Below are 3,103 nucleotides of genomic sequence, written 5' to 3' on the forward strand. Positions count from 1 at the left end.
TGCTGACAACACATATCAGCATGCTGGCCCTTCCCGTGGACTGTCCGTGTACTGATCCGTGGACTGATCCATGTACTGAACTCATATCAGCATGCTGACCACACATATCAGCATGCTGGCCCTTCCCGTGGACTGTCCGTGTACTGATTTTGGACAACTGATGCACCATGTCAGTACACATATCAGAATGCTGGCCCTTCCCGTGGACTGATCCGTGTACTGATCCGTGTACTGATCCGTGTACTGAACTCATATCAGCATGCTGACCACACATATCAGCATGCTGGCCCTTCCCGTGGACTGTCCGTGTACTGATCCGTGTACTGAACTCATATCAGCATGCTGACCACATATATCAGCATGCTGGCCCTTCCCGTGGACTGATCCGTGTACTGATCCGTGTACTGAACTCATATCAGCATGCTGACCACACATATCAGCATGCTGGCCCTTCCCGTGGACTGTCCGTGTACTGATCCGTGTACTGATCCGTGTACTGAACTCATATTGTCATGTCCCCGATCCTGGATAGGATCGTCCGGACGGACTGCGGTGCAAGGAAACGCACCAGTCAGGTCACATGACCCAAGGACAAGCGTGTCATGGTCTTGAATGAAGGTTAAGGGCATCAGTCAGCTGAGACTTAACCAGGATACGATGGAAACAAGGGTAAAGGAGCTGGGTGAGTGTTTAGGCAGCTGGACGAGTGTTGGTTTGAGTTCAATCAGCTCGGTTCAGCTGGTATTCAGTTCACCATGATCTGTTCAGCTCACAGGAGCTGGTGGACTAGCTCACTCAGCTGGGAACAGCTGGAGGTCAGCTCATTCCGGTGAACGGTGCGTTCTGGTTCGGATCAGTGTGGGCGAGTCCGGGACGGTTACCGGGCGAGCCGATGGTCCGGGTGCAGGACGGTTTGACCAAATGGGTCTTAGGCTTGGGACAGGGAGCGGGCAAGCTCCCAGAGTGTGAGCTGAGGCTCAGTGATCGATTTGCCAAAGGGAGAGAAGGGGGAAGGCTTGACTCCACTCTCAAAGGCATGAACAGCCTTGAAGATGGATGCAGTATAGAAACTGGTTTCATGGAAGTTCCATGGAAGGAGTGATGGTCACGAACCATGGTTAGATCTTATCAATACTGGAAGTATGTGAAAAGGGTTTGATGAAGGCGTGCTAGGAAGAGCATGGACGCCCCTGATGAGGTAACAGGTGGGGACTGCAGACCATTGGGCATAGTCTGGTACACTATGGGCTGATCTGGTCCTGCAGTTACACCTTACTCTGTTTTATGATTATTAATCATATTATTCCTTGTTCTTATGATTGAGATTGATTATTAGACATAGTAGCACTGAACCATGGCTTGGCCGGTTCAGAAGAACCCTCCATGGCCTTGGTTTGGCAGCTAAGTCCGGATCTCCTACTTCCTGATGGATTTATGGTGATCTGACTTTGGAATCCTCTTAGTGGTGAATTATCATGAATTATCATGGTATTTGGGGATTTTTATCTGATTGATTTCGAGATGGTCAAGGTGGCCGGTGGGGCTGTTCTAGGTCGAGATCCATAGGATCGAGATCGGTTCTTGGAATTCTGACTTGACCATTCTCTTAGTTAAGATTTATCATGAATTATCATGAATCCTAATGAGTTTTTAGGGATTGATTTAGAGATGGTCCCTTGGGCCGGTTTGGCTGATCTTGGCCGAGATCTATGGGATGGAGGCCGGTTCTGGGAAATCTGATTGGACCATTCTCTTAGTTATGATTTATCATGAATTGTCATGAATTTTAATTGATTTTTGGAGCAGGTTTGCTTGGGGTCGAAATTGCACCTGAGGGCATATTGGGGTCAGATCCTTGTGTTAGGATATCTGATCATATGTTGTGTGCTGGAACATATTGTCACTTACGATATTGATCATAAGGAATTGCTGGTTATCAACCTTGGTGTTGGTAAGGCAGGCCGTGTGTGATCTGATCATGGGCAAGGATGGACGACCTGATCCTTGGATGATGGATCAAGGTGTCTGATCTGATTGATCAAAGGATGCACCGGTGGTAAGAGCAACACTAATCAGGTTCAGTGGGACATGGTTCCATGACTGATTAGGAAGTATGAAGACTCATCAGTTCTGAGTCATGTGGGGTGGTTGGTTGATTGACTCAGGATCTGATGGGCAGTGTTAGTCTTTGTGAGGACTTGATCTGGTTAGTCCATGAGAGGACTTGGTATGATTAGTCCATGAGCTGGACTTGATATCATAAGTTGATAAGGCAAAAGGATGTGGGACAGTGCATGAACCGGTAAGGGCCAGATGCATGTCCTTAGCTGATTGAAGACTTCCCAAAGGTTACTTATGTCTGTGGGGATGGTTGGCTGAATGACTAAGTACCCAAGGGAAGAGTTTATGCAGCTCGATCAGCTGGAACGGAGCAGCAAACCTCAAGTGAAGTGGTTCAGCTCAACTAGTTGGGTGAGCTAGCTAAGACAGCTAAGTCAGCTGGGACAATGAGCTAACAAGCTCCGGGAATGTGGCAAAGGATCGACCTTGGAGCTAGCTGGCAGTTGTGTTACTGACCAGTAGCTGAGGTGATCTGACCAGACAAGTGTTAGATTGGATTTAGTCCAATGGATGATAGATGTTATTCCGCTGTGCATAAGGTGAAATGATCTAAGCTAGGGAATGACTAAGGTAGTCTTGAGCTAAGATCTGAGTTAGCCCTCGCCTAAGGGCGATGTTTTTAAATAAAGGGCAAAATTTTTAGAGGTTCGGTCAGTGTATAGACCGAGCGACGTGAGGCATCGACCACGGCCTAGTCGGCCGGGATCGGGTCTTACAAGTTGGTATCAGAGCATGCTTGATCCTGTTAAGGACAGTGCTCAAAGATGTTGAGTTCCAAACCGAAATTATTTCCGAAAACTGAGATGACTTGGAACCTTAGTTGTGGTGAGCCAAGTGAGAGTTGAGGTAAGTTTGGGATTCATGCTTGTGAACGGGGAAGTTCCAAGATGAGCCGGCTTAGCCAAGATACACTCTTCCACGGCAAGACCCTGAAAACATAAAGGTTAGTTTATCTAGTTATTTGGGAATAATAGACGGATTG

This window comes from Brassica napus, unplaced genomic scaffold (assembly GCF_020379485.1).
Source record: "Brassica napus cultivar Da-Ae unplaced genomic scaffold, Da-Ae ScsIHWf_1383;HRSCAF=1962, whole genome shotgun sequence".
Classification (NCBI taxonomy): domain Eukaryota; kingdom Viridiplantae; phylum Streptophyta; class Magnoliopsida; order Brassicales; family Brassicaceae; genus Brassica; species Brassica napus.